The sequence below is a fragment of the Bison bison genome, unplaced genomic scaffold, assembly GCF_000754665.1.
Source record: "Bison bison bison isolate TAMUID 2011002044 unplaced genomic scaffold, Bison_UMD1.0 scf7180017864379, whole genome shotgun sequence".
NCBI classification, from domain to species: Eukaryota; Metazoa; Chordata; class Mammalia; order Artiodactyla; family Bovidae; genus Bison; species Bison bison.
In genome coordinates, this window is record NW_011494951.1 from 4,339,168 (window position 1) to 4,352,144 (window position 12,977).

Sequence of the window (12,977 nt, forward strand, 5' to 3'; positions counted from 1 at the left end):
GTTTTTTTTTCTTAAAAAAGCCACTCCTATCTAACCTATATAATCTGATGTTTCTCAGTCTTATTGGTAAGTTACTTCCCCAAATTGCTGAAAGTTTTGTTCAATCTGTTAAAAATCTTAAATCTGACTTAGATTTAGCCACTTATCTCTATTCAATAATTTAACTCCTTTGAACATTTTTTTCATGCTAGGAAGGGTAGGCACAACTTGGAGCAACCATCCAGAACTCAAGTCTTGGTGGACCTTGGCGATTGCCTACGAGGGTGAACCTAACTGCTTTGTGTGATGGCATTCGTAAAATGGTACTTCCAGCACTAGCTCAGCTATCTGTTGTGATGTGGCAGCAACACTATAGAGTTGCCATTTATCTGTTTCCTGAATGTCTCCTCTGTGTCAGACACAATATATACATTCACTTTCATCCTCATAGTAACCTCTAGTGTGTACTAACCCACACCATTTCAGACTACATAATACAAAAACAGCTAACCAAAACTCAGAGAGATAAGTCACTTACCCCCAAACACATATTTAAATCACACACCACATTCATATTCATTTTGACTGATCTCAAAGCCTCTTTTCCATATCACCACATTGTCCGTCCTCATCAACTTTTTGAGCCTCAGTTTCAACATCTAACATTGCCCTGCCTACTTCATTAAGCAGTTAAAATCATTAAATTAAAAAAAAAAGTGCCCAAGGACTCTGTTGATTCTATGAGGCTATGCAACTGTGGTATATTACTATTCTCTAATGAGTTTATAAAAATAAAATATTCATAAAATTTTCTATATTAATAAATTCCATGCTGATTGTGAGCATGTTTTAAGCATAAGGCCAGAGCTGATGTGGGGTGAGGAAAAGAAAGTAATGGAGAAAAAAACAACATTTATTGAGCACATATTTAATTGTTATTGCTTAGTTGCTCAGTCATGTCTGACTCTTTGCAACCCCATGAACTACAACATGCCAGGCTTCCCTTTCACTACCTCCCAGAGTTTGCTCAAACTCGTGCATTGAGTCAATGATCCCATCCAATCATCTTATCCTCTGTCGTCTCCTTCTCCTCCTGCCCTCAATTTTCCAGCATCTGAGTCTTTTCCAATGAGAGAGAGAAAAACAAACAAACAAACAAACATTTATTGAGCACATATTAAGTATTGTTGGCCAAAATGTTTGGGTTTTTCTGTTACATCTTACGGAAACACTCAAATGAACTTCTTGGCCAACCCGATATTAATATATGCTGTATGTTATTTAATATAAATATCATATTATTGAGGCTAAAAAGAGTTGTCAGTACTAGTGATGTGCTCTTGCTCCATTATAAAGATGTAGGACTGGAGGGAATAAAGTAGCATATCTGGTCAAGCTGTGGAATTTGGATCCTGATCAACTTACTCAGATGTAAAATCCTATAGTCTTTTCAAGAGAGCACCTGACTTATGGCAAAGTGAGCTAGAAACAGGTTCCTGGGCATTAAGCCAGGGTTGGCCAGGTGGTACAGAAAACCATAATCTTTGGTTTTAGAATGGAGCTGTTCATAAAATCATCTGAAAGAGCTCCTTGGAGAAAATAAAAGCAATGTCACCATTAAGAGGGCTGGGGTAAGGATCTCAGGTGGTTAAGAATCTACCTGTCAATGCCAAGGCCATGAGTTTGGTCCTTGGTCTGGGAAGATTCCACACGCCATGGAGCATCTAAGCCTGTGCACCACGACTACTGAGCCTGCAGTCCTACCGAGGTTGTGCTCCACAGCAGGAGAAGCCCTGCAATGAGAAGCCTGCAGTGAAGAGTAGCCATTTGCTGCAACCAGAGAAAGCCTGTGCTCAGCAACAAAGTCCCAGTAGAGACAAAAATAATAATAATTAATTAAAAGTAGGGCTGGTGTAAAAAACCACTCTAGGAATGGATTCAAAGTGAGTTCTATGAAGCTGCAAAGAAACAGTGGCCACCTTTTATATCAGCCAGTGAAAGTGAAGTCACTCCATTGTGTCCGACTCTTTGCGACCCCGCGGACTGTAGCCCACCAGGCTCCTCCGTCCATGGGATTCTCCAGGCAAGAAAGAATACTGGAGTGGGTTGCCATTTCCTTCTCCAATATCAGCCAGAATCAGGTGCAAATCAGGGTAGTTTTCTATTCAGTTACTGATATTAGTGACAGGACAACTTTGAATATTAACTTGGCCACTCGAGTTCTTCATCTGTTAACCAGGCAAAACAATATCTAACTCTCAAGTTTGGGTGTAAGGACTAAGTGAGTTAATGCATATAGACTGGTTCATTTAATTGCTAAGTCATGTCCGACTCATTATGACCCTGTGGACTGTAGCCCACCAGGCTTCTCTGTCCAGGGGATTTTCAAGGTAAGAATACTGGAGTGGATTGCTATAGACTGGTTGGTAAGAGCTAAATAAACCCCAGTTAGCCTTCTTGCTTCTTTAGGGCATATTTTATCTTAAGTTTCTCAGATAATTTCTGAAACTATGTTCTTTGCTGACCTCGTTTGCCTAACCTACAACTGACTTCTCGATTTTTGAGATAACTGTTCCTAACTTACAACTGACTTTCTGATTTTTGACATAACTGTTCCCTGTGCTCTGGGTGGTCCTTGGAGATACAAAGGAACAGCATTGAGAGGTCATGCTGCAATAGAGGGGCTTCCCAGGTGGCATTAGAGATAAAGAATCCACCTGCCAATGCAGGAGAGATGTAAGAGAGGACAGTTTGATCCCTGGGTGGGAAAGATCCCCTGGAGGAGGGAATGGAAACCCAGTCCAGTATTCTTACCTGGAGAATCCCATGGACAGAAGAGCCTGGTGGGCTATGGTCCATAGGGTTGCAAAGAGTTGAACATGACTGAAACAATTTAGCATGCACATACACCACAATAAAGAGAGATAATTAGATAAGTAAATGGGTACATCCTAGTAAAATCAGTGCTGATGAAGTCCAACTACATCAGTATCCTTTAAAGTATAGACACTTTGATGACACATTCTCTTTTCTGTCTTATTCTAACTCTATCATTTGTTTATCTCTAAGAAGAAGAGACATCTAGAAGAGATGCCTCCTGGCACCCGTAGAGGGTGGGCATTTTGATGCAACTTCACTCTCCCTCTTGAGCTCCTTGCCCCTGGAGAGGGAAGACAATGAGCATGATTGCTAAGTCCATACTCCTTGAGCCCAACACAGAAAAAAAAACAAAAACAAAACAAACCACTTCAATGTAGAACATTTAAGAAATATCCACCCACAAAGGCTCCAGGAGTTAACTTCTACTTTCAATGGCCTACTTTGAATGGAGGTTGCCTTTCCAGGTGGCTGTTGTCATGAACATCAGTCAAGAAAGCTGGTGACCAGCCTGACCTTAAATCTGAATTGCCAACAGTCAGAAAATTGAAAACATTTCATCTTTAAATTTTTGTGGGTCAGTATCTCGATTCTTTCTTCCAGCAGAAGAAAGGGATCTTTAAAAACCGATCAAGGGAGCTGGTTTCTTTTCTCCCTTTCTATGCTTTATAGATGGCCCAGAATTCATGTTAGAAAACACCTTTTATTCTTGCTGTCAGCTCTCTCTTAATGATCCTCTACGACAGTGAGATGACCACTCAGATGAGGCTGGCCTACAAGGTTTACCTGAGCAGTGTCGGGAGTGCAAACAGCCTTGTGCTGAGATGTCCCTTGCGTGAGGGGTCCGTGAGGGCATTACGGAGAACTCCAGGAGCCGGTAATCCAGGAGGCAGGGGGCTGAAAAATTCTCAATGTTCAGCAGTGTCCTTTAGCAGAACCCTCCTCCTAGGTCCTTTTAGGTTTGGTTTCCTGTGAAATGCAGCCGCAGAGTTTGGGTGGTGTGACCTGTGTAGGGCTGGGACTTCCTCTTCTTGAGTTCAGTGCAATAAATGAAGCTATAGGAGGCTGAGGTCTCCCAACCCGAAGGATGTCCTTAAACACACATGAGGTCCTCATGTGGCACTTTGAAATTACCAGAACATCTGGAAACATTGCTGAGTAACATGGAAGCATATGGGTTTATATGCACATGGAACCCTGACTGGGTGTCCCTAGCAGTTCAGCTGGTAAAGCATCTGCCTGCAATGCAGGAGACCCCAGTTCAATTCCTGGGTCAGGAAGATGCCCTGGAGAAGGGGTAGGCTACCCACTCCAGTATTCTTGGGCTTCCCTGGTGGCTCAGATGGAAAAGAATCTGCCTGTAATGTGGGAGATGTGGGTTCGATCCCTGGGTTGGCAAGATTCCCTGGAGGAGGGCATGGCCACCTACTCTAGTATTCTTGCCTGAAGAATCCCCAGGGAGAGAGAAGCCTGGCTGGCTTCAGTCCATGAGGTCACAAAGAGTCGGACACGACTGAGTGACTAAGCACACAGCTCAGGAACAGTGATTTATCTTGTGACATGATGTTGCTGATGGCTTCCTGAGACATCCCCTCTTCCCCCTGCAAGGCATATGGACCGAATCCTTTAGGTATGATGTAGAGAATGTGGAGTCTGGTCTTTTTCTTGTTGTACTAAATATTTAGTTATGTGATCTTGGACAAGTCGCAGTTTATTTCTCAATCAGTTTCCCTGTCTATGATTGAGAAATAGTAATGTTTATCTTTTAGAGATACTCCAAGAAATGAATGGAATGATGCTCATTTGTTCAATAAATGCATGGGGAAAAGTTTGGGGAACATATTAGTTGCTCAGTATATTTTAATTTTGTTCTACCTTAATCCTAGTTCATTTAGACTGACAGCAAGTCCTTGTAAAGTGCCTGCTGTTCTCCTGGTGCTCACCACTCGATACTCTAGTTTTATATAAATTGATGTTTTATACAAAATGATGTTGAATTCCATAATTATTTAAAATATACTCAAAGGTATAGAAGTTTATATTTTCAGAGATATATAACTCTGATTTTGACTTACCATACACTCCAAAGGGGATGCTAAGGTAAGCACTCATCATGCATGGTGCTCAGTCATGTCCAACTCTGTGAGGCCCCAGGGACTGTAGCCCACCAGGCTCCTCTGCCCAGGGAATTCTCCAGGCAAGAATACTGGTGCGAGGTGCCATTTCTTACTCCAGGGGACCTTCCCGACCCAGGGATCCAACACACATCTCTTGCATCTTCAGCATAGGCAGGCAGATTCTTTCCCACTAGCATCACCTTCGAGGCCCCAAGCACTGGTTAAGTATTACTCATATGCCAGGTACTGTCCTGAGCGATTCGGAGACATTATTCTACTAAATCTTCCTGATAATCAGATGAGGAAAATATGTTTAAATCCCTTTGTAATTGTGAAAACTGAAGCCTAGAGAGACTCCATAATATATCCACCTAATCAGTTAGCTTTTGCTGCATTAGGGGCTCAAAGCAATAACCATTCATTTAGTTTGCTGTTGTGTGGGTCACTTTGTCGGTAGTTTGGGCTGGACCTGTGATCATTACCTGGGGCTGTGATAACAGAGTTCCACAAAGTGGGTGCTAAAAGAACGGAAATGTGTTGTCTCCCAGTTTTGGAGGCTAGAAGTCTGAATCAAGGTGTTGGCAGGGTTGGTTTCTTCCAAGGGACGTGAGGTAAGGATAAATGGTGGTCGTCATGTTTATACAGCACTCTTCCTGTGTCCACGTCCACATATTTCATTTTTTTAAGCATACCGGTCACGTCTAATTAGGTCTCATCCTAATGACCTCATTTTAAGAGCCTACTCATTGGAAAAGACCCTGATGCTGGGAAAGATTGAAGGCAGGAGGAGAAGGGGACATTAGAGGATGAGATGATTGTATGGCATTATTGACTCAATGGACATGAGTTTAAGCAAACTCTAGGAGAGATGAAGGACAGGGAAGCCTGGAGTGCTGCAGCCCATGGGGTCACAAAGAATTGGACATGACTTAGCAACTGAACAACAGCACTTCTTTAAAGACCTTTTTCCAGGTGAGGTTATATTCTGAGACACTGGAGGTTAGGACTTTAATATACAAATTTGGGGAGGCGGACACAACCAGGACAATCTGACCATGAGGTGTCTGCTGGTGGGTTGGCAGGCAGCTGAGTGATGTAGAAATGTCCCATTCATGTTTCTGTCAGTTGTCAGGAGGTCATCCAGATGCCTGAGTTCTCCTTTTCAAGGCTTCTCATCATCCAGGAGGCTAGCTAGGACTCATCCACCCCTGGTGAGCCCTGGGTTCCGAGTGCAGCAAGAACGGGAAAGTCTCAGTAATTAAACCTTTTCTGGGATGCTGCTTGCATCCTGTTTACTATGGCTTCATTAGCCAAATCCAAACGCATGGCCAAATCCAAAGGAGTGTGGGAGAAGATCACACAAGGGGTAGAAACAGAAAGGGGATCATTGTGGCATTCATTGACAAATAATAGAGTGCCTATATTTACATCTAGTTAGTGGCTGGACTGCAATGGGAATCCACATCTATGAAACTCCCTGCTTCATATCAGACAATAGAAAACAGTTTGGTACAATGAAAATATGGCTAATACTGGAGGTGATATTTATAGCCTTTCAGCAATTTCATTTATTCATTCATTAGCTCATCCATCCATTCATTATCTATTGAATATTTACTATGTGCCAAACAGTCCATTAGGTGCTGAAAATACAGTTTGGTGAAAGACAAGCTAATCTTGTCCTCCTGTAACGTTCAGATCAGAGGAAGGGAAAACAAATGAGTGGACTTTGCAAATATCTATAAAACTACAACTTGTGATAAATGCAATGAAGTGACCTAATCAGACATCCATTCAGGTAGCAACACTTCTTGACCTCCCCTACCTGCTATTTGCCAGGCACTGGTTAGGTGTGGGGTACAGAGGTGAAAAAGAAAAATCTTGCTCCTACCCTTATGGAGCTTAAAATCCAATGGATTAGAGCCACACTGAACACAAAATAAAGATCAGGGTGATGCCCCTCTGAGACAGAAACAAAGAAAGCCCTCTGGTGCACTAGAAGAAAATATGCTCTAGTCTGGATTCAGGAATGACTTTCCTTGGGAGGAGGAGTGATGCTAAAGTCAGGCTCTCTAAGATGAGTTGGATTTGCTAGAACAAAAGGAAAATGGAGGAGGGGAGAGGAAGGGAAGGAAGCAGGAAGGAGGAAAGAATGCAAATCGGAAGGGAAGAGGAGGGGAGGGAGGAAGAGTAAATCTAATGTCAGGAAGAAGAGGCAAGGTCAAAAGAATTGTATGACTAAATGCATGGGTGGAAGAGACAGAGGAGCTCAGTGGGGGAACCTAGAAAAACAAAAGGGGCTTGGAATGCTAAGAATGAAGTGTGATACAGACATAGCTGGGTGGATAAGGAAAATTCTCTCTGAGCCTGAGCCCAGCTACCCACAAGTTCCAACCCATCTCTCCCTCTTTCCTGTTATCTATATTCTACATTCCATGGTCAAAAGAATCTCTCATATTAATTTTCTTCTTTTTAAATTAATGAATTAATTTTAAATGTAAGCTTTTTGTTTTATATTGGGGTGTAACCACTTAACCATGTTGTGATAGCTTCAGGTGCATGGTGAAGGGACTCAGCCATGCATACACATGTATCCGTTATCCCCCAAACTCCGCTCCCATCCAGGCTGCAACATAACATTGAACAGAGTTCCCTGTGCTATACAGCAGGTCCTTGTTGGTTATCCATTTTAAATCTAGCAGTGTGTACGTGCAACTCCCTAACTATACCCTCCCCCTGCCCTTCTCACCTGGTAACCATAAGTTGTGGTACCTATACACCATGGAATATTACTCAACCATTAAAAACAATGAAATAATGTCATTTGAAGTAACATGGATGGATCTAGAGATTGTCAGACTGAGTAAAGCGAACCAGACAAAGAAAGAGAAGTATCGTATGACATCCCTTACATGTGAATCTAAAAAAGAAATGATACAAACGAATTTATTTACAAAACAGAACCGTACTTAGAGAATGACTCTTCTTCTGTTTGGATAACAGTTGCTTTTGTATTAATTCCTTCATGAATCCTTATCTCTTGTCCACAACACTGTTCCCCTCAACCAGAGTTTATTGGGTCCATGGTCCCTGAGGGTATTAGGAAAATCCAGAGGAGTTTGGGTTTTGACAGCCAGATTACAATTACCCAGGTGCACCCCTGAAAGACTAGCTGGTCTGGAGCAAAGACTTGACAATTCTGAGTCTCACATTAAAATGAGGGTGGTCATACTTACCTGGAGGGATGATGCGAGGTCAAATTGCTGATCTCCTGTGTGCAGTACTGCACCTGGCATCTAATTAACCTTGGGTGTTTTGGTTTCACCTGGGGTCTCTCACAGTGCCACTAAAGCAGAATACAGGGCCACCAGCAATGCTAGCTGATGGATAAGTGGTCCCCCATGTGTGCGAGTAGAGGATCCAGGATGGGTGCAGAGTCACCTGTGAGTCTGAGTAGGACAATCCTATGTCAACACTTGATAAGGTGAGTTTGTGCATGCTCAGTCGCTTCAGTCATGTCTGACTCTTCATAACCCCATGGACTGTAACCCATCAGCCTCCTCAATCCACAGGATTCTCCAGGCAAGAATACTGGAGTGGGTTGCCATGCCCTCCTCCAGGGGATCTTCCTGACCCAGGGATCAAACCTGTGTCTCCTGTGTCTAATGCATTGAAGGCAGATTCTTCACCACTGAGCCAGCAGGGAAGCCCACTGTGAGTTTATCCAGTCTTTACTTTCTAGGTAGTCCACTCAAGCTATGATGCCTTTGGGTAGATCACAAGAAAGACTTACAGAAAAAACAAAACACAATCCTACAAAAAAAGCAGGAATTTTAAAGTCCAAGCACATTCAAGTCAGACTATGGATTCTGAGATGGAGAGAAAGAAGGTCTTTACTGGCTCTTGCAATCCCCCTGGGAGGCAGAGCTCCAAGACTGTCAGGCTTTGGAGTTACACTAGCTTAGCTCAAATCCCTCCTAGCTCCACTAATTGAATGGATTTCAGCAAGTTATCTAATTTAACCAATTTTCTTGTTTCTTGCCTGTGAAAGGGAGTGGGACACTCTTAACCTCGTAGCATTTTTTTCAGTGCATGAAATGATAAAATTATCTCACAAATACATGTAGATCAGAAAATATGTCAACAACATGGAACCCGTTCAGACAGATTTTAAGATATTTTTTCAACTTCTATGAATTTAATGCTTATGAGGAGATACTGAAGTTTTCATCTATACTTTAAAAATAATTTTATTTTTAAACTTTTTAGTTTGGAATAATATAGACTCATAAGAAAATGCCAAAATAGTATAGAGAGAGTTCAAAAAGTACTCAGTTTTTCCAGAGAAACTGATTTCTTTTGTTTTTCTTGCTCAATCTCATTTATAATTAGGAAAATGGAAATTTAATCAGAATGAGATACCATTTTAGAGCCCCCAAACAGATGATATTTTAATTTATCTTTACTTACTTTTTGAAAGCAATTTTTATTTATTATTTTTATTCTATAACATATGGTTAAATTTAATTTTATTAAATTTTTTTGGAGTATAATTGCTTTACAATGTTGTGTTGCTTTCTGCTGTACAATAAAGTGAATTGGCTATATGTATACATGTATCTTCTCCCTCTTAGAACACCATCCCTATACCTGCCCCCACTAAGTCACTACAGAGCACTGAGCTGAGCTCCCTGTACTTTACAGCAGGTTCCCACTAGCTTATTTTATACATGGTAGTGTATTAATGGGAGAGGGCAATGGCACCCCACTCCAGTACTCTTGCCTGGAAAATCCATGGAAGGAGGAGCCTGGTAGGCTGCAGTCTATGAGGTCACTAAGAGTTGGACACAACTGAGCGACTTCACTTTCACTTTTCACTTTCATGCATTGGAGAAGGAATTGGCAACCCACTCCAGTGTTCTTGCCTGGAGAATCCCAGGGACAGGGGAGCCTGGTGGGCTGCCGTCTCTGGGGTCGCACAGAGTCGGACACGACTAAAGCGACTTAGCAGCAGCAGCAGCAGTGTATTAATGTCAATCCCAATCTCCCAATTCATCCTACTCTCATCCACTTGTTGATTCTCTACATCTGTGTCTCTATTCTTGCCCTGGAAATAGGTTCATCAGTACTGTTTTTTTCTAGATTCCATATGTATGTGTTAATACACACTATTTGTTTTTCTCTTTCTAAACTACTTCACTCTGTAGGACAGGCTCTAAGGCCACGTTCATTGCAGCACTATTTACAATAGCCAGGATATGGAAACAACCTCAATGGCCAGTGACAGATGAATAGATAAAGAACACGTGGTGCATATATACAATGGCATAGCTACTGCTGCTGCTAAGTCGCTTCAGTCGTGCCCGACTCTGTGCGACCCCAGAGACGGCAGCCCACCAGGCTCCCCCGTCCCTGGGATTCTCCAGGCAAGAACACTGGAGTGGGTTGCCATTTCCTTCTCCAATGCATGAAAGTGAAAAGTGAAAGGGAAGTCGCTCAGTCGTGTCTGACCTTCAGCGACCCCATGGACTGCAGCCTACCAGGCTCCTCCGTCCATGGGATTTTCCAGGCAAGGATACTGGAGTGGGGTGCCATTGCCTTCTCCCAATGTCATACTACTCAGCCATAAAAAAGAACATGCTACATTTTAATGCTAATTTGGTCTCCAGAGCAAATTTGATATATAGTTTTATTTTAGAAATTGATTTCTTAAAAATAACTGATAGCTTATGGTGAACAATATTGGATTTGTGATCTCTAAAGAAGGTTTAGCTTTGAGATCAGGGCCCATGCTTGAATACTCAGAGTTCTTGTGTGGCAGTAGTTTTATTGCAGTGAAAAAGGACCCAGAAAGCTTCTGACATAGATATTAGAGAGTGCCCCACTTATCAAGTTTTATCCAGGCCTTTTGTACTTTCACCAGACCCACTCCCACAACACACACCTTAAATTAACAAGATTAGAACCAACAATAGAAAGTTTTACCAGACCCACTGCCACAACATAAGACAAGATTAGTCAGAAGATTCTTGTTCAGTTCAGTTCACAGTGGCTCAGTCCTGAAACATTCTTTGCAACCCCATGGACTGCAGCATACCAGGCTTCCCTGTCCATCACCAACTCCCAGAGTTTACTCAAACTCATGTCCATTGAGTTGATGATGCCATCCAGCATCTCATCTTCTGTCGTCCCATTCTCCTCCTGCCCTCAATCTTTCCCAGCATCAGGGTCTTTTCAAATGAGTCGCTCTTCACATCAGGTGGCCAAAGTATTGGAGTTTCAACTTCAACATCAGTCCTTCCAATGAATATTCAGGACTGATTTCCTTTAGGATGGACTGGTTTGATCTTCTTGCAGTCCAAGGGACTCTCAAGAGTCTTCTCCAACACCACAGAACCAATACAATATTGTAATTAGCCTCCAATTAACATAAATAAATTTAAATTTAAAAAAAGCATCAATTCTTTGGTGCTCAGCTTTCTTTATAGTCCAACTCTCACATCCATACATGACTACTGGAAAAACCACAGCTTTGACTAGATGGACCTTTGTTGGCAAAGTAATGTCTCTGCTTTTTAATATGCTGTCTATGTTGGTCATAACTTTTCTTCCAAGGAGAAAGTGTCTTTTAATTTCATGGCTTCAGTCACGATTTGCTGTAATTTTGGAGTCCCCCCTAAAAAGAAAGTCTGTCACTGTTTCCATTGTTTCCCCATTTAGATGCCATGAAGTGATGGGACCAGATGCTATGATCTTAAGCCAACTTTTTCACTCTCCTCTTTCACTTTCATCAAGAGGCTCTCTAGTTTTTCTTCGCTTTCTGTCATAAGGGTGGTGTCATGTGTATATATGAAGTTATTGATATTTCTCCTGGCAATCTTGATTCCAGCTTGTGCTTCATTCAGCCTGGCATTTTGCATGATGTACTCTGCATATAAGTCAAATAAGCAGGATGACAATATATAGCCTTGATGTACTCCCTTCCCAATTTGGAACCAGTCTGTTGTTCCATGTCCAGTTCTAACTGTTGCTTCTTGACCAGCATATAGATTTTTCAGAAGGCAGGTCAAGTGATCTGGCATTCCCATTTCTGATCCACACAGTCAAAGGCTTTGGCACAGTCAATAAAGCAGAAGTAGATGTTTTTCTGGAACTCTCGCTTTTTTGATGATCCAGCAGATGTTGGCAACTTGATCTGTGGTTGCTCAAACTACTGCATGATCGCACTCATCTCACACACTATCAAAGTAATGCTCAAAATTCTCCAAGCCAGGCTTCAAGAGTACATAAACTATGAACTTCCAGCTGTTAAAGCTGGATTTAGAAAAGGTTCTTGTTAAGGAGAAATACACCCTTGAGCAAGACACATTGTTTTTATATAATCTTTAGTACAGAGCTTAAGGAAAAACAAACCCTTGAGCAAGATGAATTAATTGTTTATTGTGTAATCATTAGGCTTAAAGCAAGTTTGTTGTTATAACAACTCAGAGTTTAAGAAAAAATGTCCTATGTAACTAAAACAGAGCAATGGAGAAAAATAATGTTTGTCCCCTTCTCCTCCTTGAGAGCCCCAGACCTCTTTCTCCTCCTCGAGGGTCCTGGACTCCTAAGAATCAATCTGCCTAAGAATTAACTCTCTCATAACCATTTTATGCAGAAACAGATTTTATTCTTAATTTACTTCTTCTGTTAAGGCCAAGATAAAGTGTTGGATGAGAAAAAAGAAGAGCAAGGTCTGACCTAACTTTACCACTTTCCTGTTGCTCTTGCACTCTCCTCATGTTTCTCTTGAAAGTTTTTGAATAAAACAAATTTAGGTGATCAGTTTGTGGGTTCAGGGTGAGCATCGCAATGTCCCCATGTGGTCTTGGGTTTCTTCCTTTCAGTAGGTGGTGACTGCCAAGTTCAGCTTCCTGTCAAGCAGCTGGTATCAGGGTGGTGTCAGCCTGGGATTGCACTCTGCAACTTGCACATACAGATATCCTGGGAACATAAGAGACTGTC

The 12,977-nt window shown here is 41.9% G+C and overlaps 1 protein-coding gene across 2 annotated transcripts in view; it reads right to left on the reverse strand.

The window, feature by feature from the left end:
• The window catches only part of CLNK (cytokine-dependent hematopoietic cell linker), a 209,256-nt gene extending 205,412 nt beyond the window's left edge, over window positions 1-3,844 (reverse strand). For both annotated transcript variants that reach the window (XM_010857269.1, XM_010857270.1), the window contains exon 1: window positions 3,643-3,844. The gene's annotated coding sequence lies outside the window, so the exon portion shown is untranslated. The remainder of the gene's footprint in view (window positions 1-3,642) is intronic.
• Window positions 3,845-12,977: the final 9,133 nt, after the last annotated feature.